The following is a 12558-nucleotide window of genomic DNA, read 5'->3' as shown; positions in this document are numbered from 1 at the left end:
AATGATCATACACAAAAATATATATATATATCTAACATCTTTTTAAAAATTTATAAAATTGTATGCGGTTGTTAAACCCTTCCTTTATCATTGAATATCCTCGAAATTAATTAATACAAAATAGTTTAAATTCTAGCTTTTGATTATCACGGTGTGCAGATAATAGAATGAAATTATAAATTTAGAAAGCAAATTATTGTAGAAAGCCACGCCTCTGGTTATTTTATCATTGCGGAGTAAGCTTATTAGTATTATTACCCAAATTCTCGGCAAATATTTCACATTTCTCTCTGAAAGTCCGGTCCCCAATTTCAAATCCATATCGTGCATCAAATTCCAAAGTGAGAGAGAATGCCATCGACGGTAAATATTTTGCTCCATGTGAAACGCCTCCGGCGTATTCGATTCATAATACGTTCCTTTTTTTCCTCTCCGAGAAAAAAAAAAAAAAAGAAACTAAACACGAAGAACATGGAGAAACAAGCACGATAAAAATTGAAGTTTTACAGTTTTAAAAATTAAGTGTTTCATATCTTTAGACGAAGAAAAACCGAAACAGCAATAAATGAAACTGTTGAAAAATAATAATTTTAATATGAACATTGTACTCAATAGAATAATTTGAAACATTTGAAGCGAAAGCTAAATCCAAATCCACCGATTAACGAAAAAAGTTTAAGAAAGTTTTTACATATTTAAAATTTGATAAAAGAAGATACGTGAAACAGTGAAGATATTAAAATATAGTTAAAATATTAAAGCTGAACATTGGAAACTAACTTTTTCGACAGTTTGGTAAAATTTCGTTCATTTCGTTCTAATATGTACAATAACTATCCAACAAATGTAAGAGAAAACAATCTCGTGATCGATGGTAAACATCTTTCGCCACGTGAATTCTGTGAACTGTTCGATTGATAACATGTTTCCTTTCCTTTATTCACCCTCTCCGCAGTTCGAAAAAACAGAAAAGAAAAAGAAAAAAAGAAAACAGATGCTTCGGTCAGTAATCCGTTTATTTTCGTGGGATGCACGCGAGGGATTTAAACGTCCGCCGGTCGCAAATGTGAAAAAAACGGGCGACCGGTGGGAAAAACGCGAAAAGCATGGGAAAAAGGATGAAAAAAAGCAGAAATACGGGGACAGAGAAAGAGAGAGAGAGAGAGAAAGTTTTCGCGCAAGAGTATTAGCAGCAAATTAAAATCGATGACGACCACCGATGTCAAAAGAAGAAATATAAAGGGCAGAAACAGAGAAACAAATGTTCGATGCGGTATTAATACAGTCGCCGAGTCGCTGTTCCTTGTTTTCCCATCCTTTTATCTTTAATTTCCTTCGATATAATTATTTTAGTTTTATAATTAACGTAATAATAAATAAATAACAATATGATACGTCAGACATTCATTCAGAAAAGTGTTTGAACGTGTAATGTAAATATAGGTAAGTCAATTAACCTTTTAAACTCTTCTTTTAGTCTGTTGTAAAAAAAAAAAAAAAAAAAAAAATTAATGTCACGGTGAAAGAAATCATTTGCACGTAAAAGATTATCCAGAGAAACCACGTAACATAAGAAACTACATTGCCTACACTTTTTTATCTCTCTTCTTCCAGTACGATTTAATTTAGTATAATTCCTCGTCTGCCAGTCACGACGAAAATCAATTTTACATTCACGTGCCAGATTATCATGGAAACCTATTTTCAACATTTCCATTCGTTCGTTTAAATATCGTCTTACAAACCCTTTTTCAACAGATAAATATACTATAAATATACTATAAAAAATAATTTACACTCTAATAAATATATTATACTAAATATAAATATACTATATGTAAATAAATATATAGTAAATAAATATACTATAAATAAATATACTATACTATGATGTTAATTTCAGGAAATAAATATTGTAAAAACATATTGCAACAGACAGGAAAGAAAAGACAGAGTGAAAACAAAAAAGTGAGATTAGAGCAATTTGGACGCTGTAGGGCCAGCTAACCATCCCCCAAATGTAACAGATCGGAGGGGGTTGCAAAGCTCTCAGCCAACAAGCGTCAGCAGACACGCGATTCCACCGCGTCTAGCCTCCCGGAAGTCTTCCGGCGGAACTCATCGTTGTCGCGTCTCGCCAACGGCACTCTCCTCTCCGTGTTTTACGTACTTGCGATTCAACACGGCTCGCCCTGTTCGTATAATGAGTCTCGTTAAAGCAACGAGCACCACGAACGAACGATGCTTAATCCCCGATATCCTTGGACAACGTTGGAAATCCCTGGTGTTTCTTCTTTTTCTTTTTTTTTTTTTTTCTTTCTCTTTTCGTTGCAATTTCAGAGATTGATTAAATTTATAATATGTTTTTGACTAGTTTTATAGACTGGCTGGAAGAAACATATTTTGGTGTAGGTTTTCCAACAGTTCAGAGACGTTGTTTTCGAGCACGTCTCTTCTGCAAAATTGATTTTAACGAACATTGGATGGTAATAATTAAAATAGACTGTGAATGTTTGTGTTTTTAAAGAGGACCTAAATCAATTGATCATATTGTGTACTATCAAGTATATTAAGAAAGACTTACATTAATATTCATATTATGTACTATTAAGTTCAATATTAAATAGTAAAGTAAATTATAAATGCACAGGCAGATTAGAGTGATAGAAAATGCAATTCAAGAAGAGGAAGAATTTACTACTTCATTTTCTAAATATTACAACGAGCATTTTATCGATATTGCGATAATTACTATTAAGCTAAGTACTATTTAATATTAATATAAGTACTATTTAATATTAATATTAAATTCTACGTGAAATAAATTTAAGTGGAATTAGGCTTTTATAACATTTGATGGATTTATGAACTACAGTGTAGAGATAAATAATAGAATCTAATAATATTTAACGTAAACATTTCAATCATCGTTTCACCAGTTTCCACCTTAATTAGCCACGTGATTCGTACATATCGTCCAGAGCCGCCAAGTTCGCTGCACCGTTGCTCGTTCTCACGTGACAAGTAACTCTTTTTTCTCAAAATCGAGAAGCAAGTTTCATCACGCGAGTGTATTCCAGAGTATATTCCAGATTCGCAAATTATCCAGTAATTTTGTTTCATACCGAGGAGTGCAATAAATTCTCATGAAAAGATCGTACGAACGATATATAATATTCTACGGACAAGTTCTCGTTCCTTGATTTACATATCTCACGAATATTCGGACATTTTATTCTACGCCGGTGATACGGATTCAGCCAGGCGCTGATAATGTATCTTTATTTGTTGGCTAAGTGTGAAATATTTCCATCTTAAATCTCCACGTCGCGTTACATTCATTTCCCGTGGAAATGTTTTAAGTTCTCGCCGAACTCGCGCGACCGCGCGGCCGTGCTTCTGCGAACTTTATCGCCCGGAAATGTAGTCTCTGGATGAAAGAACAATCTCTGCCACCCTCACGTTCCACGACTTCATCACGGTTGATAAAATTAAAATACCGCGATATTGTTAATTTCCATGCTAGCGGACAGGGTACGAGGTAAGATTCTCCCTCGGAGAATTTTGAACAAAGTCGAGTCTGTACTCGACGAACGGCAGCTCGCTACTATAAAACATTTAACGATCTCGAAGCATATGAAACTGAAATGTAGGATGTTTCTAACTTTTACAGTCTATGAAGATTTATTAAATATTGCATTTTCGAGGACATTTGAACAAGTGGGAGATTTTTTGTGTATTATATAAAACATTTTGAGGTTTCATATATATATACATAATTATATTTTAAATATTTTTTATATATAATTATATTATATTAAAAATATAAATATATAAATACATAATTATATTTTAAATATTATACATGTTATATTTTATATATAATTATATTATATTAAAAGTATATATAAGTATATATATATATATAAAATATAAAAATATTAAAAATATAAATAATATAAAATATTTAAAATATTAATTATGTATTTATATATTTATATTATATATATATTTATATTTTTAATATAATATAATTATATATAAAATATTTAAAATATATATATATAAATCTGAAAATATATATAGTATTTGCAAGATATTTATTAAAAAGTTAATGTACAGCATAAATATCCATTCTACACATATAAATATATAATAAGTCGTGTAATAAAAAATCGTAATATTATTGTGAAATAATTGGTTCCTTAAATACTTTCGTGATCATCCTGAAATATTATCAGATATCTTGCAACCTCTACACATTTCTAAATTTGTTTTAAACTTGACCAACATTAACCAGGATAGTCGTGTTTCGTCACAGTGTTCTTGAAATATCAAAATGTTTACAACACGCGTCACTTTTTACATACCTAATACATTCGCGGAAAGGTCGTTCGAATACTTTCGTGAGCAATTGTACACTGATTTAATTTATTACATATTTCTAATTTCTAAAACTCTGATGGAGCGTAGAGTAGCAGGCAGAAGAAAAGTAACTTTGCGAGGAACAAAGGTAGGAAAAGTGGCACGAAGAACGTTTGACGTTGCACGATCGTGAACGTTTCATACGTTTTAAGCAAAACGGCGCAGCATCTCGGAGGTTAATGCTCGTTGTAATTTTGTTTTCACGTGTTACACCCCGTGAAACCGTGACTTGATTAACGTCCAGACATAAAAGCAAGGGATCAAATTATACGGGTCTATAAAGCGAATTTTAATTCCCGTTAACGGCCGAATTTAAGCCGCACTTCGAAGCAACTATCGGCCAAATCAAATTAAGAAGTACCATAAAAGATTCGTTCGAGTTTCAGAATCCACTCCTGGAAGGAACGACTCAGATTTTGAAGACAGAGCAAGGATAGAGTATTATTCGTACTTTAAGGTACATCTAGGAACGTTTGTAAATTAATTTTATCCAAGTAACATTCAATCACGTGTCGTTTGAACAGTAGTTTCGCATAAATACAGAGTGAAATGTAGAACCTGAGCGAAAAATCACTTCCTCGACGCAACAAACAGTACAGTACGCACATTTCCCGGAAACAATTTCAAAAAGTCATTATTTCACTTTTCCCTTTCTACTCTAAAAATTCTTATGACAATGTTAATCAAGTTTCGTTCGCGCGAGAACAATCCACACGTTCATCGTCATGAAAGAAGAAGAAAAAAAAAAAGAAAAAAAGGGAAAACCAAAATGAAAACGTGATAAAAAAAGAAAAGAAACGAGAGTAACGTTAATCCTGGTTCTCGCAGGCGTCGTTTGCATAACCGAGAAACGGAGCAACAGTGTGACGAGGGTTGGCTCGAGAATGAAATCGCCTGGGATCACGTTGTCTTCGAAGGTCGGTGATCCCGGAAGGAACGAACCCCACCCGGAACAGGGCGAGGCCGTAACGATATTTCATCTTCTTCGTTTCGCGGCTGTCAATGGCCGCCAGCCTTATACGCGGACAAGGTAACCGTGAATTATGCAAAGCACGGTGGCCAAAAAGAAAGAAAAAAAAAAAAAAAAAAAAAGGAAGGAACATCTCCGATCGTAAGACTTATATTTTACAGCTGATGTAATTACAAGTGTCTCATAAATTTCGAGGAAAAAGAAAAACAGCGAGGAAGACGATTAAAAACCTGTTCGATAGACCGGCGGGATATTTCTCCGACCTGTGATGCCTTTTATGCAGGCAAATCGCGGGACGATCGAGTAACGGCGTGTGCCTCGCGACTTCTATAGAACGAAACGGAGTTAATTAATGGTCGAAGTGAAAGTCTCGGGCGTTCCGCGATCGTATAATCGCGGATCGGGGCAGAGAAACGCGCGTAGAAACGATAATCGGGGGGCCCCGCGATGCATTCCGAAACGGCGCAACTCCGCCGATCGGTACCCTCCACGATCGAAAAATCGGATATTCGCTCGATTCGTTGCTCGTCGAATTTTCCTATAGACGTTAATTATGAAATTACGTAATACTGGATAAGTCGAGAGTAACTGTATAATAATATAACAAGTAGGGGAGTGATGGCCCACTTTTGAGGAAACAAAATTATTGGTAAATTATTAGTCTTGAACATAATCGATATCAAAAATATTTGTGAAAGTAGATGCATATAAATTGATGACGTTACAACTTCGTTTGTCCGTCAATCGTCTATTATTAGATTTTCTTTTGACATTCAACTGGCAATTATATTTAATTAATGATTCTCTAGAAAAATATTTACTGACTATTTATGTAGACTATATTTATTACATGATATATACTATTTCATGATGAATCCTAATCCGATAGTCTGTTTTTTTTTTTATAATTATACAACAGCATCTCATTATGGAAATGTAACAATAACCTCAAAACCTAATATATATATATATACACAACCTAAGATACAAAAGATAGTCTCGCGGATTAGAATTCCCACGGCTCTAGTTCTGTCAACGCGATTCTTGCGTGTTCTATTCGTAATTTTTAGGCCTGTTCAAACTGTCCTCTGCCCCCTTAAATCTGATTTTCTCCAGTTACGAAGCGTTGCTCGTAATTCCTTCACACGACGAATCCGAATAACACTGCCAGCTTCGATTCGTCTCGTCTCACCACCGATCTGCGAGCATGGATCACGCGTGCGTGTAAAATACGACGTACGTGCGTACATGGCAACCCTGCGAACATTTGCAAACTAGTTCGTCGTTTCTACGTCGTGCGACAATCTCGAGCACACGGAGGGTCGAATGTTAAACGCGACTTACGAAATCGAGTATTATATATATATATATATATATATATATATATATCTGGTGTACGCGCAAGAGACATGTGGATTGTGTGAGGAACAGGATGGTTCCTCGACCCCTCTCCGAGGGGTGACTTTTCGAGGAGTTTCTACTAATCTCGTCACGCGTGACGTGATGCGATTAGGAATCTAAGGAGACGCTATTGTCGAGCGTTTGCTCGGGATTTATTCGAAGGAACGGGTGGAAAGAACTGGGGAAAAAATCGAAAGAAAGCTATTACGAGCTATAATATACTATAATATTACTGTATAATATACTATAATATACTATAATATTACTGCATAATATACTATAATATACTATAATATTACTGCATAATATACTATAATATTACTGTATAATATAGTATAATATTACTGTATAATATACTATAATATACTATAATATTACTGTATAATATACTATAATATTACTATACAATATACTATAATATTACTGTATAATATACTATACAATATACTATAATATTACTGTATAATATACTATACAATATACTATAATATTAGTGTATAATATACTATACAATATACTATAATATTACTGTATAATATACTATACAATATACTATAATATTACTGTATAATATACTATACAATATACTATAATATTAGTGTATAATATACTATACAATATACTATAATATTACTGTATAATATACTATACAATATACTATAATATTACTGTATAATATACTATACAATATACTATAATATTACTATATATTACTATATATACTATATATACTACATAATATTACTATATATTACTATATAACTATAATATTACTGTATAATATACTCTAATATTACTATACTATAATATACTATAATGTTACTGTATAATATACTATAATATTACTATACAATATACTATAATATTACTGTATAATATACTATAATATTACTATAAAATATACTATAATATTACTATACAATATATATTATTGTACAATATACTATAATTATTTATTACTATACTATAATATACTATAATACTACAACTATTACTGTATAATGGACAGGGGGGAAAAAAGGAGCACGATTACGAAGGAAAACGATAGAATTCAGAGAAACAAAATATCCTGATTAATCGTGAAAATCACGAGGTATACAACGAGACACTCGACATTGTTCTCACCATGCGCATTCACCGTCCAGCCCTTGTGAAACAGCCACGAGCAGCGATTTTATGCCTCCGTTTGCACAATGCGACGAGGCAACGCTTAGGCTATAAAATACGGAACTAACCCTCGACATATTTGCAAACTGGTCCTCATCCTCTTGCAGAGAGACGAACGTCCGTGGCTAGAAAAAAAAAGGGGGGGAGGTCGCTCGAAGAACAACGCACCCCTTCTGCGTTGCGGAGAAGACGGTATTCTTTCGAGAATTCGCGCGTTCGTTCCGATATTTCATTCAAAACGACGACGACGCAACACGCCGAGGCTTGCCGAGGTGGTTACTCCTTTTTTCACCGTGCCGCCGACGTAATTCGAGAATCGAGCACAGAGATAATAAGACTGGTTTGTTAAAGGAACAGGACGACGACGACGACGTTCCTTCGTTTCTTCTTCTTCTTCTTCTTTTTCTTCTTCTTCTTCTCTCTTTCTTATTTGTTCTTGAACGTGAGATTTCGAGAAAACGCCGGGTGCAAACACGTCGATGACGGTGCAGAAACGAAAGAAAGAATTAAAACTAAAAGGGAGAAAAGAAAGAGAAACACTTTGTCTTTCGTCGATTCGCTCGCTCGACACGACCGCGAGCGAGTTAGGCATTTTCTTTATCTCTGTCAGATAACTCGCGGCTCTCGGTTCGTTATTTCCCCCTGCCGATATATTACAGCCAGAAATAGTGCTCGTTGCAAAATAATCGAACTCGCGCTTCGATTCTCAGCGCTTGAGAATATCAGCAATATACGAAATAATTAACAATTACAGTACGCTGCTAATATTTGTGAAAATAATAAATTGTTTGTAGAGTATTCAACAACGTGTCGTTGAGTTAAATATTTATATATGCACTTTCAAATTCAAAAGAGCTTCCTTGGGACACTTTTATTTTTAATATTCAGTAGTTATCGCCGACTACTAACGAACATTTTACGACACAACGTACAAACGTTATTGTAAATAATTTATAATTTACAACGCACGTTGACAATGAGCAATTTATATTTCTGTTACACATTCACACTGTGCAATTTATATTATATTATATTTTACATTTTATTTTATTTATTATATTATACTTTTATATATATTATATTTTATATTTTATTTTATTTATTATATTATATTATATTTTTATATATACTATACTATATTTTATATTTTTATATATATTATATTTTATATTTTATTTTATTTATTATATACTATATTGTATATTTTTATATTTTTATATATATTTATACTATATTGTATATTTTTATATTTTATATTGTACTTTATATTTCTATATATATTATATTTTATATTTTATTTTATTTATTATATACTATATTGTATATTTTTATATTTTATATTTTTAATTATTTAATTATATTTTTAAATATAATATATTTTTATATCTATTGTATTATATTAAATTTTATATTGCAAATATATTATATTTTTATATTTATTATATTACATTAAACTTTATATTGCAAATATTTCATTTACAATTTGCATCTATCGCGCTACCTTGATCACGTTGGGACAGATACACGGCACTTGTACCAAGATTTCTGAAACAGGGGGGTGGGCACGTATTGTTCGAGCCAGTTGCGTGACAGACGTGTGCAATTAACGCGAGTTATCTCTCGTTAAGGAGCTATTCGGCTAATAGACAATAGCATCGAGCCGGTTATTACTAGAAATCCAGCTCCGTTTCTCGCGTCGAAGTTCAACGACGATCCAAAGATAGAAGTAATCAGCCAACGACTACCAAAGCTTTCACCAATAACAACGTTGAACCAACACTCCGAGGAAAACACTTTAATCCTACCACCAGCCAACGCTTAATCGCGGCCTACGCGAACCGATCGCAATATACACGTAGTACGTATCTACACGTGATAAAAGGGAGAGAGAAGGAGAGAGAGAAAAAGCACGTTTGTTTTTGCTAAACTAAACGAAAACGGAAAAGCAATTATCCGTAAAATTCAACGACACACACACACACACACACACGTGTATGGATACATTTCGTTGTTATGCGTTTCGCGGCGAGAGAGTCGAGCCTCTGCGTTGTATAATTCAAAAAGCGTATAATTTAGTTCAGCGACTGATTATTTACGCTTTTTCAAATTACCCTCTATAGTCGACAATTGCAGCGATTAACGATTAAAAAAAAAAAAGGGAGAGAGGGAGATGGAGAGATAAAGAAGAGGCAGATACGAGACGCGCTACACTTTACTTTTCTCTCTTTCTCTCTCTCTCTCTCTCCACGCGCGAGCTTTCTCTTTGCTATCAAGACGCCGCCTGGTTGCGTTCTTTTTATCTGTATCGAGGGGGGGGGCTCCCTCTTCATCTCATTCTTTCTCTTTTTTTTTTTTTTTTTCAAGTCGATAAGAAGTGTATCGGACCGAAAAGCCACGTTTTTGTGGCCAAAAGTCAAATTTTTTTTTTTTCAGAAGATTTTGTTTTCCTATGAAATATAAGAACCTTTTGAAACTCTGGAATCCAAAATATATTATTGATTTTTTTATTGATCATCACAATTTGGAAAATCAAAGTGAAGTTAATTCTTTTAATTATTAATTATAGAACTTTAGGCAAATAGAGGGTTTTAATCGATTGTTTTATCGATAAAGCGCGTTTCCACTGTACAATTGCATTTTAAAAACGTATTTTAATACGAACGTTTATAAACGCGACTCAAATTTTGAGAACGGTTTTTTAAAAAGAATGATAAAGAACGAGTGATCAGATTTGTATCACGTGAAAGTTGAAACAATTGTTAAGTTGAGTATAAATTTCCATCACAAGCATTAAGATAAAAAGAGAAAAAATTTACAATACAATCTTGTATTGTGAAGAAACTTTTACTCGTCGTTGAAGTACAGAAACATTTATTCATACGAAAAGCTTTAAATCTCTGTTTAACATAAAGTTTAAATCTACTAATTAAATCTCTGAAAATTCATCTTGCTTTACGTCTACAAAATTCCTACGAAAAATTATGAATCGGTCATTTTGACTATCTCGGCAGTTCTAGTGTTAAATAGACGCTAATAAATATTTTAGAAAGGACAGTGAGCACTATCGCCACAATTTTTCAGTAATTGAAGAGATGATCTGACAAACAAAAAAAAAAAAAAAATTTTTCTGGAATGAAAATTTATCTTCTACAAATTTTGTTTTGTACTCTTTAAACGTCGTTGCATACTTTTGACTTGATAACACGTTGAATCTGGCGTCAAGACGAATCCAAAGACTCGCCACCGCGATCTTACATCCCGAAGTAACGTTGAAATAATTTTGAGACGCGACTGTGAACCGCGGAGAGGCCGAAAAGGCTCGTTCCATCATCTCCTTCGCTATGTAATCACTGTGTGTCACTGCCATTGTCTCAAGTGCCATTACAAAGAATCTATTGATACTCTGGCGAGTGATAGAGAGAGAGAGAGAGAGAGAGAGAGAGAGAGAGAGAGAGAGAGAATCTTCAAAGCCTGGCGCGGAACAAGTGATCGCGATACGGTTGCGTTTGCAGCGTGGCGACGCTGTGCAATTTCGCAGGTTTATTTTCAATAGCGGGATCACGTATCATTAGAAGGTACAGTGTGCCATTAGAAGGTACAGTTAATCCTCGAACAACTGCGCCGATGATCACGAATGATGACCTAACAATAAAGTCATATATTTCGCGTTTGCGTTTGAATGAATTGGAAAATATTTTTATGCAAAATATTTCAGGAAATATTTGGTCTTGCGAGATAAGAATTTATTATGACTACTTGTCATGCATTATGACTACTTGTCATACATTATGAAATCTTGTGTTTGTAGCTTATTGGGAAATATGATTTTTGCGAAATGCTTGAAATGACTTGGAAGGTCTTACAACAATAAAAAAAGAAAAAAAAATGAATCTTATTGTAAAGAAAAATTTTTAAACAAATCTATTAATTTATTTTACAATTATGTTTCTAAGTGATTAATTTTCATCATTTCTCATTTCCCTCTCGTTCCTCGGAAATGGGATTTCGAGTGTCGAGCGATTTGTGATGTTTCTAAATTTTTACAGCTTCTTGGATATTAATAAAATAAATAGACATAATATTATAAATTAATATAAATTAATATTAATTAATAAAATAATATTACAAACTAATAAAATAAATGAAATAAATTTTTTAATCTTCTTAGAAATTAATAAACTCATACGATTATTTGATTTTAAAAGAATGCGACGCGAAACAAATAACTGATAAACTCTTTTTTCTTTTTTTAATTTCTGACTTGGACCGCTAAAAAAAGTGGACCGCTTGTGGTGCCGATTAAAAAGAAAAGGTCGAACTGTTTCGAATTACAGTGTACAGTGACACTGAATAAAATTTACTTTTGTTTTCTGAATGTCATTACTGTTATCGTTATTATTCTTTGTTAACCCATGTGAAATAAATATGTACGTATCTCTGTAACTTGTACCAGCCTTTCTTTCCAATATTTTCCACCGACCGATTTTCATTCGCGTAAAAGAAATCTACACGTGGAGCGGATGTGTGTGTGTGTGTATGTGTGCTTCGAAACAACTTCCCTCCCTGACAGAGAATCCCTCGGTTTATCCGTGGAA

The 12558-nt window shown here is 33.2% G+C and overlaps 1 long non-coding RNA gene across 1 annotated transcript; it reads right to left on the bottom strand.

The window, feature by feature from the left end:
• Positions 1 to 229: 229 nt before the first annotated feature.
• LOC122528783 lies at positions 230 to 11815 on the bottom strand. Its single transcript, XR_006306667.1, has 3 exons — positions 11749 to 11815; positions 3230 to 3237; positions 230 to 241 (listed from the first exon to the last, which is right to left on the bottom strand). It is a non-coding gene; the product is annotated as an uncharacterized LOC122528783 (long non-coding RNA).
• Positions 11816 to 12558: the final 743 nt, after the last annotated feature.

The sequence above is a fragment of the Frieseomelitta varia genome, unplaced genomic scaffold (genome assembly GCF_011392965.1).
Source record: "Frieseomelitta varia isolate USP_RPSP 00005682 unplaced genomic scaffold, Fvar_1.2 scaffold_259, whole genome shotgun sequence".
NCBI classification, from domain to species: domain Eukaryota; kingdom Metazoa; phylum Arthropoda; class Insecta; order Hymenoptera; family Apidae; genus Frieseomelitta; species Frieseomelitta varia.
The sequence above is the reverse complement of the archived record's forward strand: the minus strand, read 5'-3'. Positions and strand labels throughout refer to the sequence as shown.